Consider the following 23270-nt stretch of genomic DNA (forward strand, 5'->3'; position numbering starts at 1 on the left):
GTCTCCCATGGGGTGCAGGGCCCAAGCACTTGGGCCATCCTCCACTGCACTCCCTGGCCACAGCAGAGAGCTGGCCTGGAAGAGGGGCAACCGGGACAGAATCCGGCACCCCAACCGGGACTAGAACCTGGTGTGCCGGCGCCGCAAGGTGGAGGATTAGCCTAGTGAGCCATGGCGCCGGCCTTCCCATAAGTTCTTAATAATCAAATGATTATATCTACTTCTCTTGCCAATAAGAAAAAAAGACAGGCAACTGGAAGTAAACTATTTTTGAGCTATTTTTTTAGAGTGAAACAAAACAGAATGTTTGGAACATTCTCATTCTTCAGGGTTGGATTGAGTCATAGGAACACATCTTCTCTCTCCAATGCTTAATATCTACATATTCAATAATGTAAACGCAGCTCATTGATTTTCCATTTTGAATTATAGCAAAATCATAGAAACTTACATTTTCTATAAACTAGAAAGAAAATAATAGAAGTCTTGGAGCACACAAAAGGGAAGAGAGAGAGAGAAGAGGTAAGTCCAAGGGAAGGAAAGATGTGCTTACTTCCTCAATATATAGAGTGAGGGCTTATGAAATACACGAATAAAATAGCATAAAGGTAGAAAGGTAAACACTCACCTAGATTGAAAATGATCCCTAATCAAAACCCAGAGGTGAGGCCAGCGCTGTGGCTCAGCAGGTTAAAGGCACAGCCTACAGCACCAGCATCCCACATGGGAGCCAGTTAGATTCCCCGCTGCTCCTCTTCCAATCCAGCTCCTTGCTGACAGCCTGGGAAAGTAACAGAAGATGGCCCAAGTGCTTGGGCCCCTGCACTCACGTAGGAGACCTGGATGAAGCTCTCGGCTCCTGGTTTCAGAATGGCCCAGCTCCAGCCATTGTGGCCATTTGGGGAGTGAACCAATGGATGGAAGATTTCTATCTATCTGTAACTCTGTCTTTCAAATAAATAAACAAATTTAAAAGCAAAAAACAAGAAGTCACATCTGAAGAAGCAATCTTTCATTGTTTTTATCAAGTGTATGGAAACCTGACTTGAGCCATCTTCTACTGCTTTCCCAGGCCACAGCAGAGAACTGGACTGGAAGTGGAGCAGCCGGGACTTGAACCAGCACCCACATGGGATGCTGGCACTGCAGGCAGCGGCTTTACTTGCTACGCTCATGGTGCCGGCCCCTGCTCTTCTTCTGATCCAGTCCCTGATGATGTGCCTGGAAGAAGTTCCTGGCTTCTGGCTTTGGATCGGCTCAGCTTCAGCCTTAGCAGCCATTTGGAGAGTCAACCAGCAGATGAAAGACTTCTGTTTCTCTCTCTTTCTGCAACTCTGCCTTTTAAATAAATAATAAAGTAAAATAAAAAACTATCAGTAGTGTACAGCCTCTCAATCCACTTCTCACTACTTTAAAATTCCCAAGAGCAACTTAAAAGGGAAGAAGGTTTATTTCAGCTGTGGCTTGGAGGTTTGCAGTCCAAGATTGTGTAGCCACAATATACCAGTGTCTGACGGAAGCTGGCAATGTCAGAGTGTGTGAGACAGGAAGCAAGCCCTGCTTATGTAACTAACCCTCTGTGGCAGCTACCTTCTGAGGGCACTTCCCCGAGGCCTGACCACCTCCCACCAGGCCCACTACCCAGATGTCATAATTAGAGCAAGTCTCCATCCTAACCCATCAACCATTACATTAATCATTAACATCAGACTCTGGGGTTTAAACACCTGCATGAGTTTGAGGAACTAGATGCAGTTCATATCAAAACTGGAGTTGATTAAAACAACTGTTCTAGCAAACCTCGTCACCCTCCAGGTGAATCCATTTGACTTTTTGTACCCTCTGCTCTGTCCAGGTGTCTAAGACCACACACTGACAAAGATGAGCGTGGGCGTTTCTGAAATGGGGTCTCATAAGCTCTAATATCCAACCTGCAGTCTACTGAAATGATGCAGCTGAGACGGAAGCAGAGGAAGCCGTGTCCTCCGCAGAATGCCTCTGAGTGAGCCAGATCCCTGTGAAGCAAGGCAGAGTAGTATATTCCAACCGGAACGCTTAAAACTCCATTCTGGCCCAACGGTTCCTACCTTGGATTTCCATCAGGAAACCTGAAGAGAATGTTTATCATGTAGTAAACGACTATGTATATAAGATGTCCTGGATATAAAACTAAATGAAGAAGTAGGATACACTGTTCCACGTAACACTAATCTTACTAATGTGCTTAACACACACACACAAACACACAAGTACCCATTGCTATACATCATACACATCCCCTAACATGCAACACATTCTCAGGTATATTAATACTGGTCATCTCAGAATGGTAGAATCACAGATAACTTTTACTTTCTTCTTTTATATATTTATAAATCTTATCTATTTATTTTAAATGTTTGTATCAAAGAGAGAAGGAGACAGAGAGAGATTCCATCTGCCATTTCACTCCTGAGATGCCTGCAGCAACCGGGGGCTAGGCCAGGTCAAAGCCAGGAACTCGACGTGGGTGTCCGACGTGGGTGTCCTACGTGGGTGGCAGGAACCCAGATACTTGAGCCATCGCCTGCCTGTCCTGTTGGGTATGCAATAACAGGAAGTTGGGACTAGGAGAGGAGCCAGGACTCAAACTCAGACACTCGGACATGGGTTGCAGGCATCCCAAATGGTATCTTACCCCTGTACCAAACACCCAGCTCATAAATTTTATTAATGAACAAGCATTTTTTATATACAGAAAGTTTAATTTCAGAAGCCAAGAAAAGTGAGCTGCAAAATAAGATAAAAACAATTTAAAACCAGTAAAAATTCTAAAATTCAAGAATTTTAAATGAGAGCTATAAGTACACTTTAAGTTATAAATAAGAACCATATTAAAACATGAAAGCAAGCATTAGGAAGCCCCAAAAAAGTAGAAATAAAAATCAGAACACTTATAACAAAATTTCATGAGTATAAAATAAAATCACAAATATTTAAAGTCTAGAAATGAAAATGTACAGTAGAGTAAGGCAAGGTGAAAACAGTAGCCCAAAGACACAACAAGCAGAAGGTCAATGAGGAAGAAATAGAAAAACTAAACAGCACATGCCACAGCAGCAAGAAATTATGACCTAAAGCCAGGGCGCTGGGCAAGTGAACAGTGTGTCTGCAATGCAGCAGGTGAGGACAGGAGGGAAGTGGGGGCCGGGAGGAACATGAGCAGAAGGTGTGGGGTCCATGGCCTTTCAGGCGCCCCACACAGAAGGGCAGAGTCGCTGGAAAGAGGAGTCTGCCACTCACTGCATGAGCCAGGGATGGGGACGTGATTTGGCACTGTGAGTTCATGATCTCAGCGACGGGTACCCCAGAACAGAGAAGAGAGCAAGGGGACGGCTGCGCATGGGGAACCCTGTGCGAAACGCACCATTCGCTTCAGCATGACATTATGGCTTATTTGGGGTACTTGTTTCCACTGACCTAATTTTAAGACCATCCTCACTCTGGTTAGAAATGTCCATGATTTAGTTTTATCTGAGAGTAAGTAGTGTGACAATGTTGCTGTTTACTACAACTCAGAGCTAATATTTTCATCTCTTTCAGTGTGTCAATTATTTGTATAATTAAAACTCAATACACCACGTAAATCGTGTTCATTTTATGTCTTTGGTTTAACTGAAGAATGAACATTTGGATGCAGATGAATCTCGGAATGACTTCATCTTCGCCGCTCCTTCCTCTGTGGTCCACTACTGTCCTTATTGCTCGCATATTATCACAACTGTGCCTGCTTTGGAGGGCGGGAAAGGCACCTGGCAGATTGCCCTTGCAAAGCTCTGCAAGAGCTGCTCGAACAAAGCGGCACAAACTAGGACACGTGAACTGTGTTAGCAAGTTGCTTTACTGAGACCTAAGGTCAGACTTGCTTCTTCACCCTAAAAGTCACCTCCATGTCACTGACCATGCCTTATGTCCCACAGCCAACACGTGACGCTGGGTTGTGACTAAACCCTCAGAGGGGTTTATACTTGACAAAGTAAGAACACCCAGAAGCGTTTTCCACTGCTAAGCTACTTGTTAAACAAAGACCTCGCAAAGTCCAGGAAGCTCTGGAGATCAAGTTAGAGAGCGGCCACTGGCCTTGACCTTGGCTTTTACGATCTACAATTGAAGATTTGTTTTAAGAAAAAAAATGTGATGGCGTCATGCCGAAGTAATATCCTTGCTGATGTAACGGTGTCAAGATTTTCCAGTTTTCCACTGCCATCTGTCCTGGGAACTTTAAAAGACATCTTGATGTTAGTCTGGAGAACAACCTTGAGAAAATCCGTGTGGCTCTAGAACAGTTCTCTTGGACACTGAAAATGGACCGGACTCGGGCACAGGAATCAGCAGGCAGGGATGGCTCACCTTCTGTGCGTGGCCCCTCCACGGCTGGCCTGACATCAGGTAAAGGCCGGGGTCTATCACACCAGCCCCCCAGAAGAAAGATGATGGAATGAGACAGAGCTCCCTGCTGCTTCCCTTCTCAGATCACTGCCTACCCTGGCGTAGTCCAGCATGGGCGAGCGGAGGTCTCTTTCTCCCCATATCTGGTAAGGCCTCGCCCCTATAACAATCTCTCTGCCTCCCCTGCTCTTTATGCTGTTACCATCAATGAAACGGGATTTTCCCCCGTAGAAAGAGATGAAAGGCACAGGCTGTGGCATAATAGGTTAAGCCTCCGCTTGTGGCATCCCACATGGGCACCAACTTGAGTCCCAGATGCTCCACGTCCCATCCAGCTCCCTGCTAATGTGCCTGGGAAAGCAGTGGAGGATGGCCCAAGAACTCCACCAGGGAAGAAGCTCCTGGCTCCTGGCTTAAGATTGGCTCAGCTCCCATTTGGGGAGTGAACTAGCAAATGGAAGACCTTTCTCTCTCTTCCCCTCTCCCTGTAACTCTGCCTCTCAAATATATAAAATAAATCTGAGTGAGCGAGCGCACGTGCGAGCGCGAGCCACCATGTCTGTTTCTGCTTCTCACCTGTGTATCAACGCCCCCTCCCCTCTATGTCTCCCTGCACATCCCAGCTCCCTGTGCCCTACATGCACCCTCATTGCCGAGGGCCAACCTGAACCCAACCACCCCCCCAACAACCAGGCCTCATCTGCTTCCCCAGTCTCTAATCCCCCACTCCACATAAGGTGCTCCAAAACCTGCCTCGAACTGAAGGCACACGACCTGACACTGGCTGCCACGGCACCCTCTGCAGACCTCTGTGTGTGCCTTTCACTTGTCGCACCTCTCCCTTATGTCTCCATGCAAACATCAGCTTCTCAGGGAGGCCTCTGTAGTCACCGACCTAAAAACCCAACCTCTCTGAAGCCCCCTGTCTGAGCTATTAACGCCTTAACAATGCCCCGTGTTCTTCCACGCTAAATCATTAGAGGCCCCCTGCCTCACTACACAAGCCCCTGCAGACAGCGAGCACCACTCGGCGAGCAGCCAGGCATGCCTCAGCTCGTGCCTCTGAGCCTCTAGTCCGCAGAGCACTGAACACAGCACCTGCACTCCCGCATCACGCGGCGACAGAGAGGGCTGGCACCCACAATGGAGAACAGTGCCCCGGGGGGAGACACCCCACTGGTCACACCCTGAGAAGAGTGGGTGTGAGGAGGAAAGGGTTCCCCAGCTGGGTGGGGCTGAAGCAGGCCTGGCACTGGGCACCTGTTGTGTGTTCAGCCATCAGGGAGCACTGGGAAGGGTGCCGACACATAGTGTGTCTGGAACAGAGCAGGCTAAGGGTGAATTCAAGGTTACATGGGTGCCCTCACATGCCAAGATTACCCAACCGTCACTATGCGTTTGTGCCAAGGCGCCATCTGGGGCCATTTTTCTTACCACCCCAAATGGAGCTGCTATACTGAACTCCCCTTCAAAGTCGCATCATAAAACACTGTGAAAATGTCACAGCTACTTAAGCATGATGGTTGTTAAATAGGGAATCATCATCTTTTAATGTCTGTGTAGCTTAACATTTTCTTATTCAATTTTTATCTGAAGATTTCCAGGAGTTTAGGAAAATGCCATCAAATAGCTTCTGGACATGAACAGGAAGGAAAAGCCAGATTTGTTCATTGCAGTAAAATTAAATGACTTGGAACCCCCAACCTGAGCTCACTGGCAGAGCGCCTGCCTCCCCTGCCCATGTGGGATATGCTCCCATCCAGGAGGGCCGAGTCCTAAACAACATGAGCTGATAAAAATAACCCCACAGCCGTGCCCGACCGAGTACCTACCACAGAGATCAGAAAGAAGTTTCCATTCGTGTCCCACTTGGCTGCTGCGTGGCCTCCTGTAAACAACTCGGCCTCCTCTGAACCTGAGTGCCTCTTCTGGAAGGAGGGTGGCAGGGGTGCTGCCTCACCAGAGCCACGGCCACAGAATGTGTAAGGTCTTCTCCTTTGGCCTTTGGCACCTGACCCTCGCCTTGATAAATGACCTCCTGGTTCTCAAGCTTGCTTTTGTCTGATCTTAAATCTCTTACCCACTGAAGTCATTCCTTGAGACTTGGCCTCTGCTCGGCTGTCTTGGCCTACTGGACTGGGATTACTTTTCTGGCTTCTGTTTCACCCAGCGTTTCCTTGTGGTCTGTGCTGAACCTGCCACATGAGAACCATGCGTGTGAAGCAAGGGCGCATGCCTGTCCACTGTCACTCACGTGGTTACGTGCAGGATTTGAGGCGGAAGACACTGTGGTGGGGACTGCCACTTCCCTTTCCTGGAGCTCAGCCAATTCCTTATCTTTTAGAAGGCTTGGTTGAAGGGATTCCCATTCCTCCTCACGCAATAATGTGGAGACCATGGTTTGTGCATCTCACCCCAGCCCTGGGCTGAACATATACATAAACTAAACCAGAAAGCATTCTCAGTTCACAAGACTAACAAAAACTCAGGGCTGATGGCTAACGCTAGCAGTAACCAGCCTATGTACTGGTTTCCTCTGCATAAAATAACAGCACTCAACATCTAACACTGCTTACAACATGCCAGGATTGCAACATGTAGATTTTCTAGGTGTTAATTCGCTTACTTTTTTTTTTTTTTTTTTTTTTACAGGCAGAGTGGACAGTGAGAGAGAGAGAGACAGAGAGAAAGGTCTTCCTTTGCCGTTGGTTCACCCTCCAATGGCCGCCGCTGCAGCCGGCGCACCGCGCTGATCCGATGGCAGGAGCCAGGATCCAGGTGCTTTTCCTGGTCTCCCATGGGGTGCAGGGCCCAAGCACCTGGGCCATCCTCCACTGCACTCCCTGGCCATAGCAGAGAGCTGGCCTGGAAGAGGGGCAACCGAGACAGAATCCGGCACCCCAACCGGGACTAGAACCCGGTGTGCCGGCGCCGCAAGGTGGAGGATTAGCCTATTGAGCCGCAGCGCCGGCCCAATTCGCTTACTTCTTACAACTCTTATTATCTTCCACTCACATGTGAAGAAACTACGGATGGCCCCTGACCTACCATGGTTCAATGTATGATTTATCAACGCATGTTCAGTAGGAACCATCCTTGGGACTGTGAATGCTGATCTTGCCCCTGGCTAGCACTGTGCAGTCCAATCTTCTCTCTCACTGCCAGAGAGCAGCAGGGTGCACAGCTCCCCATCAGCCCTGAAATGGGGCGCTAAACAGCGCGCAGAGCTCGGTGTTGAGTGGATTAAGAGAATTTTCAACTCTCGGTGTGTTCACGCTGGGTCCCTGGGAACCTACTTCAGAACTCTGAGAAGCATCTGCAATTTACATAAGGCCGATCCACCGGGAAGTGGCAGATTGCAAATGGAGTCTACAGTGTTATAGCACTGATGGTAAGAAGAGATTGTCCACTGTTGCATAACAAAGTGCCCCAAAACAGCATCTCAGTGTGAGTCAGGAACTTGGGCACAATCCAGTGTGAGCCCTCCAGACCCAGGCTCCTTCACACGCTGCAGTCAAAAATCCTGGGGCTGGGGCTGCCCCAAGGCTCTACCTGCGAAGAATCCATTTCCAAGCTACTCACATGGCTGTCAAGGAGATTCAGTTCCTGCGCTGTCAGACAGAAGCCACCTTAATTCTCAATTTTATTTCCCAGGAGTTTGCCGGCTGGAAGGAAACAGAGGCCAGCAGGACAGAACATGCCATTTCTTAACAGTCTGCAAGAGTGACACCCACTCAGTTTGCCATCTTCTCTACATCAGAAGTCACTGTCACCCCCCCCCGCCATGCTCAGTGGGAAGGGGTCCCACGAGGATATCAGTGCCCATGTGGGGTTTGCTGAGAGCCACGACAGAAGCTGCTCTGCCATGATGGCTGCTGTATTGAATACATGACATCTGCTGAGTGACGTAACAAACCCAAGACCTTTGTCAGACACTTGCTGGGTTTCCCGTGGATTCATTCAATCCTTGCAACCAACCTCTTTGACAGTAATGGGGCGTGCAGTGATGACACAGAGTGGCGAATGAGGAGCCCCACTTCCCTGCACCCACAGGGGAAGAGTGTGTTAGGGCAGTTCAAGACTTCAGCCACAAAGTGAATGCACCCCAAGTATGTCCCTGAGCCAAAGTCCTGCCTTGTCCACAGATGGCTTTTACTGGCAATGGCATGCGGTGCTTTCCTAAAGTAACTCCTCTCTGGTTCTACCAGTCCCCATGGTACAGAAGAAAAAAATGTCCTTAAAGAAAACGATTTCTTACAAATATTAGTGTAAAATTGAATGTATCTTTTCAATAATTCATTTTTTTAAATTTATTTTTATGTATTTGAAAAGTAGAGTTACAGAGAAAGAAAAAGATCTTCTGTCCACTGGTTCACTCCACAAATACCTACAATGACCAAGGCTGGCCCAGGCTGAAGCCAGAAGCTTCTCTGGGTCTCCCACTTGGATGAAGGGGACCAAGCACTTGGGCCATCTTCCACTGCTTGCCCAGGAACATTAACAGGGAGCTGGATCAGAATGGAGCATCCAGGACTCGAACTGCCACCCATATGGGGTGCTGGCACTGCAGGTGGCGGCTTAACCTGCTACTGCATAGCACCAGCCCAAAGAATTCAATGTTTAAAACAGAACTGCTGGCCGGCGCCGTGGCTCAATAGGCTAATCCTCCACCTTGCGGCGCCGGCACACCGGGTTCTAGTCCCGGTTGGGGCGCCGGATTCTGTCCCGGTCGCCCCTCTTCCAGGCCAGCTCTCTGCTGTGGCCAGGGAGTGCAGTGGAGGATGGCCCAGGTGCTTGGGCCCTGCACCCCATGGGAGACCGGGAAAGGCACCTGGCTCCTGGCTCCTGCCAGGATCAGCGCGGTGCGCCGGCTGCAGCGGCGGCCATTGGAGGGTGAACCAACGGCAAAAGGAGGACCTTTCTCTCTGTCTCTCTCTCTCACTGTCCACTCTGCCTGTCAAAAAAAAAAAAAAAAAAAAAAAAAAAACAGAACTGCTAATTAGAATTGTTCTGAGGCCGACACTGTGGCATTCCAGGTTAAGCCACCACCTGCGGTGCCGGCATCCCATATGGGTGCCAGTTTGAGTCCCGGCTGCTCCATTTTTTACCCCACTCCTTGCCAATGCACCTGAGAACACAATGGAAGATGGCCCGAGTCCCTTGTCCTCTACATTCGTGTGAGAGACCTAGATGAAGCTCCTCGCTCCTGGTTTTGACCTGGCCCAGGATCAGCCGTTGTGGCCATTTGGGGAGTAAACCAGCAGATGCAAGATCTTTCTTTCTCTTTCCTGTCTGACTCTCCTTCTCTGTAACTGTTCCTTTCAAATAAATAAATAAATAAATAAATATATCTTTAAAAAAGAACTGTTTTAAGTTTTCTGTGTGAAAAGCCACCTGAGACAGAAAATATGCAAGTGAATTGTAGTTGTAGTCAGTTCTGATTTGTGTGTATTCTGCTTTTCTTCAGAAGGCTGCTGGGTGGCTTGCTCCAAGCTGGCCAGCCTCCATGAGATAGGAGAAACTGAATTACTCCTGAAAGACTCAACTCCGTAGGTGGCATGGTGGTGACCTGCACGCCTCAGCAGGGGAGGCTAGGAAGAGGAGGCTCACTTGGAGAGGAAGGGCTGAAAGAGCTTCCATATTTTGGTAGGCACCAAGACAGTTATCCCGAGAGCTACGGGGAAGTCAGACCAGATGCCCAGGTAACCAGCTCCAAGTCAACTTTACAAAATTAACAAATGAATGTAGACCCAAAGATCTACATGAAATACGAACAAATAAAATTCAATAGTTTGATATTAAAAGAACAATGTTTACCAAGAAAGATTAATACAGTCTTAAAGGGGGAATTATCTATTAACACATGAATATGATTTGCCACCCTAATAGGCCAGAAGAGTAATAATATTTCAACAGAAACCAAAAAAGGGGCCAGCACTGTGGCGCAGCAGGTAAAGCTGCCATCTGCAGAGCTGGCATCCCGTACGGACACCAGCTCATATGCTGGCTGCGCTGCTTCCAATCCACCTCCCTGCTAACACACCTGGGAAGACAGTGGAGCATGGCCCAAGTGTTCGGGTCCTTGAACTCATGTGGGAGACATGGAAGAAGTTCCAGGCTCCTGGCTCCTGGCCTGGCTCAGCACTGGACACTGTGGCCATTTGGGGGTTGAACCAGCAAATAGAAAATTCTCTCTTTGCCTCTCCCTCTCCCTCTCTCTGTAACTCTGCCTTTCCTTCAAATAAATAAATAGGGGCTGGCACTGTGGCATAGAAGGTTAAGACTCTGCCTACAGTCTGGCATCCCACATGGCACCAGTTTTGAGTTCCAGTTGCTCCACTTCCAATCCAGCACCCTGCTAAAGCACCTGGGAAAGCAGTAGAAGAAGGCCTAAGTACCTGAGCCCCTGCAACCACATGGGATACCCAGAAGAAGCTCCTGGCTCCTAGCTTTGGAATGGCCCAGCTCCAACCATTATGGCCATTTTATGAGTGAACCTGCAGATGGAAGATTTCTTCCTTTTTCTTTCTTTCTTTTTTTCCTCTCTCCCTCCCTCCCTTCCTTCCCTTCTTTCTTTCCTTCTTCTTTCTCTCTCTCTCTTCTATTTCTGCCTTTCAAAAAATCAATCTTTAAAAAAAAAAAAGAGCCTTTGATAGAATTTAGTATCTCTTATTAATTAAAGAAGAAAGTCTCAGTAAACTGGGGCAAGAGAAAGCCTACTTGGGCAGGCACTGACGCACACAGCAGGTGTAGCTGCCACTGGGGACACTCGCATTCCACATGGGGGTGCCTGGGACCAAGTCCTGACTCTGCTTCTGACTCAGCTCCCTGCTAACGTGCCGGGAGGTGGCCAGTGATGGCACACGTATTTGGGTTGCTGCCACCCATATGGGAAATCTGGAAGGAATTCCAGACTCTTGACTTTGGCCTGGTCAAGCTCCAGCTGTTGTGGGTATTTGAGGAGTGAACCAGTGCATACAAGGTTACTCACTGTATCTCTCTACTGCTTGGCCTTTCAAATAAATGAAAAAAGAAGAGAAGAGAAGAGGAGAGGAGAGGAGAGGAGAGGAGAGGAGAGGAGAGGAGAGGAGAGGAGAGGAGAGGAGAGGAGAGGAGAGGAGAGGAGAGGAGAGGAGAGGAGAGGAGAGGAGAGGAGAGGAGAGGAGGAGGAGAAGAGAAGAGAAGAGAAGAGAAGAGAAGAGAAGAGAAGAGAAGAGAAGAGAAGAGAAGAGAAGAGAAGAGAAGGGGAGGGGAGGGGAGGGGAGGGGAGGGGAGGGGAGGGGAGGGGAGGGGAGGGGAGGGGAGGGGAGGGGAGGGGAGGGGAGGGGAGGGGAGGGGAGGGGAGGGGAGGGGAGGGGAGGGGAGGGGAGGGGAGGGGAGGGGAGGGGAGAGAAGGCAGGCAAGCAACCAGTAGCAGCAGCAGCCTGGAAGCAGGCATTGGGATACAGTGGGTTAAGGCACCTCGGAGTGCCTGTTCCAGTCCCAGCTACTCTGCTTTTGATCCAAACTCCCGCTAACGTGCCTGGGAAGGCAGTGGATGAGGGCCCAAGTACTTGGGTCCCTGCCATTCAGGGGAATGCCACCCATCCAGATGGTGTTCCTGGCTTTGGTCTGACCCATCCCTGGCTGTTGCAGGCACTTGAGGGAGTGAACCAGTAGCTAGAAGATCTCTCTCTCTCTCTCTCTCTGTTAGTCTACCTTTCAAATAATAAAATATATATATATATCTTTTTAAAAAAGCCTACTGTACCATGACAAAGAATACTGATATAAACAAGCATATCTAGAAATGGACACTAGAGCAATCCCAGTGAGTTAGAATTAAGACAAGGATGTTCTTTACTGCTTAATTGTTCAGTACAAAAGTGAAAACAATGCAGATGTTTACAATTAATACATTATGCTATACTCATAACAGATCCTATATAGCCATTAAAATCATGCTGTACATGTGTGTATGTATGCATAAACCATATGCACACAGACATACACATGTGTGGAGATAATGTACAAAACATCTGTGAATGTCACTGCCTACCCACAAAGTTCTGAAAATAAATACATCAAACTGTTAACAGTTATAGAAGAACCAAGCTGAAAATATCCACTGAGAAATTCCGTAATTCTGTGCTGTTTGGATATTTTTTGGAACAACAAAATATTACATAGGCAATATTTGAGCCAACTTTTAAAAAGTCAAGTCAAAGAATATTGACAGGAAACAATGGCACTTCAGCTGGAAAACAGCAACATGCGTAACGTAGCACACATCGGCACTCTAAAAGTTATCCGAAGACTGTACATCCAAGTTATGTTACACTTGTCTGATAGAATTATGGATTTTTTCTGTTGGTTTATGTTTTTTACAAGTTCTGTATTCATATTTACCCAGTAATTAGAGGGATTATCGAAGAAAACAGTGGTGGTCTTAATAGGTCACACTTAACAACCTCGCAGGCCTTACAGAACACTCTGTTCATCTTGATCTGGTTCCTAAAACGGTGTGGATGCCTCCTGAACTCTGCCTCAATCTTGTAAAACTATTAGAAGAGCTTAACGCCTCCACTTAATGTGACTACAGCTCATTGTTCTGAGGTTCCAGATCTCTCCTGTCACTCACTCACCCGTCTGATGCTCCTCCCGTCTTCACCCAGCAAGTGGGGGCGGGGGGTGCCAGGACACCTAACTCCTTGCCTGCCAGGTTTGTCCCACTACCTCCATATCTGCCCATCTTCACCACACATCCCACGTGCTCCCTTCTCTACCCACTACTCTCTTCCCGCTGCTCTCCCCTGGACAATCCGGCCTCCCTGCCTGTGGCTCCTCCTCTCCTCTCCCCTTGCACGCCACCCCCACAGTCTGTCCTACTTCATCCCTCAGGACATGTTTTTCAGCCACATGTTACATAGCCGACACGGCACTAGGCACTGAAAGTGGTGACTTATTTTTCCAAATGAGAGCCTGGACCATCAAAGCTCAAGGTCACGACATCCTCTGCCTCCACAGTATTTTAACATGACCTCCAGTAACCAGAGTCCTCTGAGAGCCCGGCACCTCTGCCTGCCTCTGACTCCAGTTTCACAGAATCCCTCTTGTATTCAACAGCCAACACAGACCTCACACATGCCGGGCTGTGAGCTGGACGCTGGGAATGCCAACCCGACTAGCGCCCACTCAAAGCTGAATGGGGAAGGTAGGCGAGGAAGGGCAGAAACTCACAGAAGAGAGCCGGGGAGGCTTGCGCAGGTTACAGGCAAGGCCAGAGCTCCAAACCCAGAGGTAGAACTGCATGGGCACAAGGTCGCAAACAGCCCGGCTCGGCCTTGTGACCCAGGCATGCATGGGGCTGGGACCAGGACCAAGTGAACACCAAGCAATGAGGCATCGTGATTGGATCTGTGCTGAGAAAAGCACTTGGGGAGGGGTGCACAGTGGGGCAGGGACAGGCAGAGCATGTAACACGGGAGGGATGTCGCTGGAAGCAGGTGTGTAGGAGCGGCTGGGGGAGAAGGGGAGGGTTGGGAGGGAGCTCCAAGAGCATGTCTCTCCATTTGGGTTTTAGAGGACAAGGAAGAGTTTCTGCCTTGGGTCACGAACGTCCAAAGCAGAAAAAGCACACACAGTCAGTCTGAGTTGCCTACGAGGCGTGGATGTAGGTCTCGGAAACAGCCTGTGTCTCAAGGTCAGCTTTGTGCTGGGTTAGAAGCAAAGATCTGGGGGTCTAGCATGGTAGCACAACAGGTTAAGCTGTCACCTTCAATGCGGTCATCCCCTATTGGAGCACCATTTCGAGTCCCCAGATACTCCACTTCCTATCTAGCTTGCTGCAAATGTGCCTGGGAAGCCAGAGGAAGATGACCCAAGCGCTTGGGTCCCTGACACTCACACGGCTTTGGCCTGGCCCAGCTCCAGCCAATTCGGCCTTCTGAGGAGTGAACCAGTGGATGGAAGATCTCTTTCTCCCTCTCTGTGTCATCTGCCTTTCAAGTAAATAAATCTTTGAAAAAAAAAAGAAGAGAAAGCCCTGGGAATAGAGCCTAGACTATGGTCAACACCATGAGGATGTGTGACACTGTTTAGAAGAAAACGTGTATGAGGAAGAGGGTTGCTATGGACAGAGCTCTGGGTACACCAACCAGTGCGGCATCAAATAGCGGGAAGCAGCAAAGGACTCAGAGAAGCAAAGACCAGAGCAGCAGGTGGGCAGCCCAGAGAGGCCGGTGCCTGAGCGTCCTTCTGGGTCTACAAGGAACAGCCGGAAGCTTAGCGATTCAGAGCAACACAAAGGTACTCTCATTCGGAAGTGTGGCACGCCTTGTTAAAGCCAAGCACCGGGCCGGCGCCGCGGCTCACTAGGCTAATCCTCTGCTTTGCGGCGCCAGCACCCCGGGTTCTAGTCCCGGTTGGGGCGCCGGATTCTGTCCCGGTTGCCCCTCTTCCAGGCCAGCTCTCTGCTGCGGCCTGGGAGTGCAGTGGAGGATGGCCCAGGTCCTTGGGCCGGCATCCGCGTGGGAGACCAGGAGAAGTACCTGGCTCCTGGCTTCAGATCAGCGCGGTATGCCGGCTGTAGCGGCCATTGGAGGGTGAACCAACAGCAAAAAGGAAGACCTTTCTCTCTGTCTCTCTCTCACTGTCCATTCTGCCTGTCAAAAAAAAAAAAAAAAAGCCAAGCGCCAAAGCCTTTTTCTCCCCGCAGAGATCTGTCCAGCACAGAGAGACCACCTGCAGCCTGGGACCTTTACCCCCATCTGCAAAGCCAGCCAAGGCCACCTCTGTCTGTCTCCCCAACCCCTGCAGGGCTCTGACTCTGCCACCCTCACCCTGCCTTCCCTGGCTCTTCTGCCCCCACCCCCCACCACCACCCATGAAGCTCATGGACCCCAGTGCCTACACGGGCTCACCTGGATACCCCAGCTGAGGAGCAGCACCTGACACGTCACCTGGGCATTAGCAACCCAGGGACACCCTCGGCGGGAGTTGGGTGTAACCAGAGAATCGAACTAGCAAGCAAAGCAGAGAGTCTGGAGTAAAGCAGTAAAAGGCGGTAACCTCAGCCAGTTGCTCGGCCTGTCTCTGCCTCTGCAGGTCGGCGATCAGATCACATAAGCTAACATTTACAAAGCACGTGAAACTCTGTCTGGCTTATAACGATTAAAAAGAGCAGCAAGAGACTCAGTAAGGCAGAGGCTCAACTCTGGGCACGTGTGGATGTGGAAGACTAATTCCTGTAAGACAGGGGTGCGAAGACTGGAGGAAAGGAGAGTACAACTGTTTTGAAAGAAAGAAGGCGAAAGGGGCCTGGTGGTGTCTTTGCCAGAGGGAGCAGGAGGCTACGGGGCTTTGGGCACACCTCGGGGGTGGGGGAGCACTAATGGAGGGAGAGGCTGAAGACTGGGGAGGTAACAACAGACAGCGCACACTCACAGAGGGACACGCAGCTGGGACAGACGCGGGAGCCGGCTCTGAGCAACTCCTCTCTTAGTCTGGAGGGAAGGACAGGAGTGCAAATCCCAGACCCCAAGTGCGGCCCTGGCTGCAGACCAGCAGCAGGAGTCACTCACGGCCTCACCTGGAGTTCTCCCATCCTCCATGTCTCAGGCACGCCCCGCCTTGCTCAGGAAGCTGCGTCCGCATCCTGGAGCATGCAGATTGAGCTCCACCAGGTGAAAATCCCCTCCTTCCACGGTGGTTAACTTCATGGACAACACCTGTCCCTCTGTCCCTTTCGGACAACTTCTCCCAAGGAGCACAGGCTCCATTGCCCTTCCTCCCTCACTTCTGATGGAAACTGCCAGGCAGCTACAACTTGATGTTAACACAAGCTGCACTCATGTTAAACGCTTCATTGTGGACATGTTTTGGACAAACACAAAGGTAAAGAGAATAAAACAGTAACACCCTCCACCCCATATACCCATGACTTCAATCATTTTCCCTGCACTTCTCACTCAGCCCTACCTCCATTCCCAGTATTTTATGGCTTTCTTAAACAGAAAATGGACATCTAAACTTAGCAATTCTATACTTATTTCTCTTCATCACATGGCCAAGATACTAGGTTCACACATATGTGTGCATGGCACCACTTGATGCAAATTCAAAATAGCACAAGGAAATATGAATGACAACTCCTTTTAGAAGCTAATTTTAAACAATCATTTTGAAATCACTGAGAATTGTGTGTATACTACGAACTGCATGATTTCAGAGCTGGTAGACAAACCAATTATAAATGCCCTTCTCTTGCCCCTGCCGGTCAGGTATCAACACCTGTGGCTGGGAACGGGCTGATTTGGGTAACTATTCTGAGGCTTAGCAGTGAGTGTTGTTTCAATGCAGGGTTGTCTGACAGCCTAAATAATGGCACCAAGTGCTAGTGCTTAAAGGCTGCTCCCGTGGCAGTAACTTTCAGGTAAAATTTAAACGTGATCACTTTCTCTGAAGAAGGCTAAGCAGCTGGCATTGTTTATGTGCAAGTGGGCATGCTGCGAGGTCTAGAAACGATGATGAGCTACTACAATGCAGCAGACACCACTTCCACCTTCAAAACCCTTGACTATTTGGGCAAGAGTAAAGGAGAAAATAACCACTGGTGACTCACCTGCAAGATCAATACTGCTGTGAGAGATTTATAGGCTGTGAACAATACTCCAGTCACTGTCACCATTTCTTTCATATGTTTTTCTTAATGGCATATTATACCAGGTTTTCAAGGGTATGTCTCCTACACAGGATGCAACTGTTCTGCTCTCAAAATTAGCAGACACCGATCTACACCACTGTGCAACACTACAGCACCTTTATGATAAGCAAATGAAGAAAATAAAAATGTAAAACATTTTTTAAAAATTTTTAAATGTATTTAAAAGACAGCAAGAGAAAGGGATAGAGAGGGACCAGGAGGGAAGGAGAAAGAGGCAAAGAAACAGAAAGAAATGACAGAATGAGAGAGCTTCAATCTTCTGGTTCACTCCCCTAGCTGCCCACAACAGCCAGCGCTGGGCCAAGTCAAAGCCAAGATCTGGGAATTCAGTCTGGGTCTCCCATGTGGGTGGCAGGACCCAAGCACTTGGGGCATCATCAGCTGCCTCCCAGGTATCAGCAGGAAGCTGGAATCAGAATCAGAGCTGGGATGATGCCAAGGCACACTAATACAGGCTGCGAGCATCTTAGCCGCTGTGTCAGAGGCCCAACTCCCCCACACTTTCCAGTAGTGTGGACTACCCACTTGGCTTACCAGGCTCCTGCAGCTGAGTGCCTCCTTGGGATTAAGTGTTTTTTTTTTTTTTTTTTTTTTTTTGTTTTGTTTTGTTTTGTTTTTTTTTTGACAGGCAGACTGGACAGTGAGAGAGAGAGACAGAGAGAAAGGTCTTCCTTTGCCGTTGGTTCACCCTCCAATGGCCGCCGCGGCTGGCGCATCGTGCTGATCCGATGGCAGGAGCCAGGGATTAAGTTTTGGCACAGGTGCAGACAGAAGCGGAATGACAGTTTATAGGACTTCTTCCATACCCAGCAGTTGCTGTCTTTTTAACAAATGGTGTGAGAAGCTGGATCTGTACTCGACAATGAAGTCAGACTATGATTTTACCCCATATACTAACATTAATTCAAAATGTAATTAGAAAGATCTAAACATAACAGCTAAACCTATAAAATTCTTAGAAGAAAATATAGGGGCAAACTTCATGATGCTCCATTTGCAGATGATTTCTTGCATGTGACAGCAAAAGCACAGGCAAGAAAAGAAAAGTAGATAAATGGGCTTCTTCAAAACACAAGCTTCTGGGGCCAGCATTGTGGTGTATCAGGTAAGGCCAACGCCAGCATCCCATATGGGTGCCAATTCAAGTCCCGGCTGCTCCACTTCCCATCCAGCTCCCTGCTAATGTCTTGGGAAAGCAGCAGAGGACAAGTGCTTGGGCCCCTGCATCCACATCAGAGACCTGGAAGAAGCTCCTGGCTCCTGGCTTCGGACTGGCACAGCTCTTGTTGTTGTGGACATTTGGGGAGTGAACCAGTGGAAGATTTCTCTGTCCGCCTGTCTCTCTCCCTCTGTAACTCTGCCTTTCAAATAAATAAATAAATCTTTTTAAAAAATATTTATTTTAAAACATATAAACAGTAAAACAATCTGTATAAAACAGATACAAAAGAGTTACATAGACATTTCTCCAAAGATATACAAATGGTCCACAAGTACACAGAAAAAAAAAAAAAAGATCAACATCACTAAACATTAGAGAAAAGCAAACACAGATTACCATGTGAAACCACTTCACACCCATTGGGTGGCTGTGATCAAAAACAGAGAATTTGTGCTGGCGCTGTGGCATAGCAGGTAAAGCCGCCGCCTGCAGTGCCAACATCCCATATGGGTGCCGGTTCAAGTCCCGGCTGCTCCACTTGCAATCCAGCTCTCTGCTACAGCCTAGGAAAGCAGTAGAAGTTGGCCCAAGTCTTTGGGCCCCTACACTCACATGGGAGACCCGGAAGAAGCTCCTGGCTCCTGGCTTTGGATAGGCACAGCTCCAGCTGTTGCAGCCAATTGGGGAGTGAACCATCAGATGGAAGACCCCTCTCTCTCTCTGCTTCTCTGTAGTTGTGCTTTTAAAATAAATAAATGTCTTTTAAAAAAATAACTCTTACACAGGAGAAAAATGAAACCAATAAAAATGTTACGAATGTATTAACTGTGAAGAGGCAGGATGACAGCTCTTCAAATACCTAATACTGTACAAGGCAACATGTGTCAAACCATATTTGCACACTAAAGACTGCTTGGCTACCATCTGTAATAACACAGTGTTAAGTAACTTACCTGGAAGATACAAAATAACAAAAAGGAGAAATTACATCAATGATATGGAACTAAAGCACCAGATTAAGTGAAGGGTAATATATACGCAAGGCCCAGCTGCTGTGTCAGATGTCAGCGGCCCACTTCTGGGGCTGGCATGGGCTGCAGTGCCCAGGCCTTGCCCAGGGCTCTGGCCAGCTCCACGCTCAGGGTCTGAGCAGCCGCCCCTGAAAGCGTGCACCTGGCTCTCCTTGCATTACCCCAGAAGCACGGCCAGCCCTGGCCTGGGCTTGCAGGCCACTCACGCCACCGCACTCACGCTGCCCCAGCCACTCATCTGGGGGTGGCACACCAGCACCACAGTCCCCCATGCCGTGGCTGGGGTGCTCTGAACTGCTTCCCACCGTCCCCACTCATGACACTCCGGCCACTTAATGCAGCAGCTGCCCGAGTATCTTCTCTCCTGCAATCTCCCCACCTTCCCATGTGTGAAGCAGAGAGAGAGAGATCCCATCCACTGGTTCACGCCCCAAATGCTTCTAATGCTGGGCTGGAGCCAGGAGCTGGGCACTAAGAAACGGAATCCAGGTCTTCCACCTGGGCGCAGGACCCAGTTCCTTGAGCCATCACAGCCGCCTCCCAGGGTCTGCCCTGGCTGAAAGCCAGCAGGAGCGGAGCCAGGTATTGAACCCAGGTACTCTGACGGGGGCCTGTGTATCCTAACTGCTAAACAGCCCCGCCCCCCAAGAAACTCTGGCCCTCAAATCCTTGTCTCAAGGTGGTGTCCTGGAGAACCCAGACTGTGACAGGGTTTGTGCACCGGAGCTGTGCCCTGCTCAACCCGTGACAGCAACCACTGCAGCCCGGTAAACAGATTAAGTTCTTCATTCCCACAGCAACCAGAACCAGTGAGAAGGTGAAAACTGCCATGCTCTCATCATTAATATGTAAATTCAACCGATGGGTCACTGTTATTGAAAGACACAAAAACATTAAGAGGCTCTAAGAGTTCGGATGGAGAGCAGGAAAGAAGCCCCAGGAAGGCCGTGTGCCTCGCGAGGCCCAGTGCAGCAGCCCTCAGACCCGGCCAGTCCCACTACCCGGGCAGCGTTTGGTGAGCACCTATTTCTTTTCCTTCTTTAGATTTTATTCAGCGTTTCTCTGGGGCACAGTGGGCGAAGTTGCTGCCTGCAGTGCTGGCATCGCATATGGGTGCCGGTTCCAGGCCGGACTGCTCCGCTTCTGAACCAACTCCCTGCGGAAATGCTTGGGAAAGAAGGTGGTCCAAGTGCTTGTGCCCCTGCACCCCCGGGGGAGACCTGCAAGAAGACAGCGGCTCCGGCTTCAGTCTGGCCCAGCCCTGGCCACTGTGGCCATGTGGGGAGAGAACCAGGAGACGGAGGATTTCTCTCTTCCTCTGTAACTCTGCCTTTTTAAAACATAAGGATTTTATTGATTGATTTATTAATTATTTGAAAGGCAGAGTTACAGAGAGAGAAGGAGAGACACAGAGAGCCTGGGAATCGAACACAGACACACCCACAGCCGGCATCCCAGAGCTCCCACGAGGCCCCCGGACTGGGAGCGCTATGCTCTTCTCGCCCTCGGCCTCTGCGTCCAGGGGCACTATCAGGTGAAGAAGCTCAGCCACCGGCCGTGGGAACCCGCCATGGTGACACACCTCCTGCACGGGGTGTTGTGAGGACAACATGAAGACAGAGCTGGCACGTGGTGAGCGTGAGGCGCCTAACCTGCTGTCACGCGCCACAGGCACGGCCGTGGCGGGGGGGAAGGCCGGCAGGTGTCTCCCAGACAGAGCAGCTGGCTATGGGACAGCGTCCGCGCAGGCCCAGCCTGTCACAGGCCTCCCGCTCAGGGTCCAGGCTTCCCTGTGGCCAGGAAGAGGGAGCCCCGAGGCACAGCGCGCAGGGCAGCGCCACTTGGTAAGGTTCGCCGGGCGCACTCACCAGCAGGAAACCCCCTGGGTGCTAGGGAGAACCCAGAGGGATGTATCTGGAAAAGGAAGACTCGGGATAGCCCTGCAAACCGGGACGCGTTAGGCAGCGCGGGGGAAGCAGGTTCGGTGGCGCGCATCAGACACGCGGCGGTCCCAGGACGCGTCCGCACAGCATTAGGATTTTTAAAAAAAAAAAAAGCCGACATCAGGCCAGCTCGGAGGACGCCGGCCGCCCGGCGGCAGCGCCAAGGCCGGCGGGGGCCACCCGGGGCGGCTGCGGGGACGGGGCCCGCCGGCCTGCATCCTCCCTCCAGAAAAACAGACGTGACAGACGTTTTACCAATACCTAAGGCGGCGCCGGCCTCCCTCGCCTTCACCCTGGCCGGAGAGGCGCGGAGCCGCCTCGGAGCGCGCCGGCCCCTGACGTCCCCCCGGTGGGCGTGGCTGGCGGGGGTGGGCGGAGCTGGCGGGGGCGTGGCGGGCGGGGCGGGGCGGGGCGCGCCGCCGCGCCTGCGTGCGCGCTCGGCTTCCTGTACTTGCGAGCTCCGCCTGCAGGGGGACCCCGAGCGCGCGGCCTTCGCTGCCCGCGGGCGTCCAGCGCGGCGGCCTCGCCCGGCGACGACACGGGAGGCCTGGCTGGGCCTCAGGCAGGCTGCTCCGGCTTTTCTGGCGAAGCCGGCCTCTTGGCCGCGCCGTAGTCCGCGTTCCGGACAAGGCTGTTTTAATCTCGCTGCCCGGTTGTTTCCGGCCGCAGGCGAGGCTTCCGTGGGGACCGCTGGGGAGGAGGCGCGCTGGAGGCTCCCTGCTGCCTGGAGCTGTCTGTCAGCCCCACGCCGGGCCGGCCCCGCGCAGCACACGGTGGCCACGCGGGCCGCGGACGCGCTTAGGACGGGCCGAGAAGCGAGGCTCGACAAAGGCTTGCAAGTGTCCGGAAGGGCTCTTAAAGAGGCCTTGCACGACAGTGGGCTCGACCTGGGGCGGGCTGGCCTTGAGTCCGCGGCGTGCGAAAGAAACCGAAGTCAGAGATCGCGGACGCCGTGCTCCTGATGAAGGGCACACGCCAGCGTTCGGGCTGGAAGACGTCATGCAACAGAGTCCCGGACCGCACTCCACAAGCCGGCTGTACCGCTCCCGGGCAGAGCTGCGAGGTGTCCGCAAGTGTGGCTCGTGTGTTCTTGAGCCCTGCGCATGCTGCAGGGAAAGTCAGTTATGTTCCGGGCACAGTCCAAGGTCAGCTAAGTCTAGGTTTTTTCTTTTTTAATTTTTAATTTATTTGAAAGGCAGAGTTACAGAGAGAGGTGCAGAGAGAAGGTCTCCTTCTGCTGGTCCACTCCCCAAATGGCCACAGCAGCAGGTGCTGGGCCAGGCAGAAGCCAGGAGCCTGGAGCTGCTTCCGGGTCTCCCACGTGGGTGCAGGGCCCCAAGGACTTGTGCCATTTTCTGATGCTTTCTCAGGTGCCTTAGCAGGGAGCTGGATCAGAAGTGGAGCAGGTGGGTCTTGAACCTGCAGCCATATGGGATGCTGGTGTCGCAAGCAAAGGCTTAACTTTTTACACCACAACACTGGCCCCCTGCACCCATGTGGAGACTAGGAAGAAGCTCCTGGCTGCTGGCTTCGGCCTGGCCCATCGCTGGTCGTTGTGGCCATTTGGGGAGTGAACCAGCGGATGGAAGATTCTCTTTCTCTTTCTCTGTATCTCCTCCCTCTGTAACTCTGTCTTTCAAATAAATAAAAAATCTTTTTTTAAAAAAAGTTCTGTTCTGGGGAGGGACCCTGAGAAGGGTGTTTTTATTTTTATTTTTTAATATTTATTCATTTATTTGAAAGGCAAAATTAGAGAGGCAGACGTAGAGAGAGGGAGAGAGAGAAGAAGGTCTTCATCCACTGGTTCACTCCCCAAATGGCCCCAATGGCCAGAGCTGGACCAAACAGGTACAGGGGCCCAAGCACTTGGACCATCTTCCACGGTTTTCCCAGGCCATAGCAGAGAGCTGGGTCCAAATGGAGCAGCCAGGAGTCGAACTGGTGCCCATATGGGATGCCGGCACTGCAGGCAGCAGCCTTACCTGGGTGTTTTTAAACACTAA

General features: G+C 50.6%; 1 long non-coding RNA gene across 31 annotated transcripts in view; it reads right to left on the reverse strand.

Moving 5' to 3' along the window:
- LOC103348935 (uncharacterized) overlaps positions 1 to 23270 on the reverse strand; it is a 280781-nt gene that overhangs the window by 228805 nt on the left and 28706 nt on the right. For 9 of the 31 annotated variants that reach the window (XR_016213705.1, XR_016213693.1, XR_016213689.1 and 6 more), the window contains exon 1: positions 15998 to 21167. The exons of 10 other annotated variants lie outside the window; for them this stretch is intronic. This is a non-coding gene — a long non-coding RNA (uncharacterized LOC103348935). 12 more of the 31 variants (XR_016213695.1, XR_016213690.1, XR_016213691.1 and 9 more) reach the window with 4 other exon arrangements.

This window comes from Oryctolagus cuniculus, chromosome 9 (assembly GCF_051225735.1).
Source record: "Oryctolagus cuniculus isolate XC-2025 breed Fujian yellow rabbit chromosome 9, ASM5122573v1, whole genome shotgun sequence".
Lineage (NCBI taxonomy): Eukaryota > Metazoa > Chordata > Mammalia > Lagomorpha > Leporidae > Oryctolagus > Oryctolagus cuniculus.